The sequence below is a fragment of the Bison bison genome, unplaced genomic scaffold (assembly GCF_000754665.1).
Source record: "Bison bison bison isolate TAMUID 2011002044 unplaced genomic scaffold, Bison_UMD1.0 scf7180017864360, whole genome shotgun sequence".
Classification (NCBI taxonomy): domain Eukaryota; kingdom Metazoa; phylum Chordata; class Mammalia; order Artiodactyla; family Bovidae; genus Bison; species Bison bison.
The window spans coordinates 1,273,291-1,274,049 of record NW_011494932.1 but is presented as its reverse complement, the minus strand read 5'-3'; positions in this window follow the sequence as shown (position 1 = coordinate 1,274,049).

Here is a 759-nt window from a genome sequence, read left to right as displayed (position 1 = left end):
GCCGACCCTGCATGTTTCCCCACATCAGCCCCTCTGTGGGCAAGAAACGAGGCTTCCTTGGGGACTGGGCTGCTGGGGACTGAGCGCGGCTCAGACCCCCTCAAGTCCAAGCCTCTGATTGAGGCCCCCTTGCCCTGGGCCCGCTGCCTGGGCAGGGAGCCTGGCCCACATGGGGAGCCGTCCACACCTGCCCCAGGAAGCCTGTTTCCACTCCCTCCGGCTCTGACAGCCAGTCAGAGACAGGAAATGACATCTGGAGGGGAAGTGCTGGCCTCGCCCAGCTCCCTGACCCTCAGCCCCTCGCCTGTCCCCTCTGGCACCCAGGGCGGCCACCCCTCCTGAGGGCAGGGCAGGCTCGTGGGAGCCAGCAGGGTGCAGAAAGCAGCAGCTTCTGTCGGAGGCGCTGGGCCGGGGGACAGACCCCCACCCTGCACGGACCCTGTGCCAAGGGTCCCGCTGTGAGCTGCCCAGGCCGCTCCTGTCTGTGTCCACGGGGGGTGTGTGTGCGCAGGTGTGCAAGTGTGTGCGCATGTCTGCTGGTGCATACGTGTGTCTGTGTAATGGTCTTTGCCGGCCAGTGACCTCCTTGTTTCTCCCTCTTCCTGCCCTCATCTAATAATTACTCGATTAATAGAAAGCTGTTTTGTCAGGGGAGCCGACTGACAGAGCTCCCCATGGCCATGGCTGGGATGCTTTGAGCAACAGAATAAATAACAGATTGATGATGTTAAACAGACATCCGCAATACGTGCTGGCCCA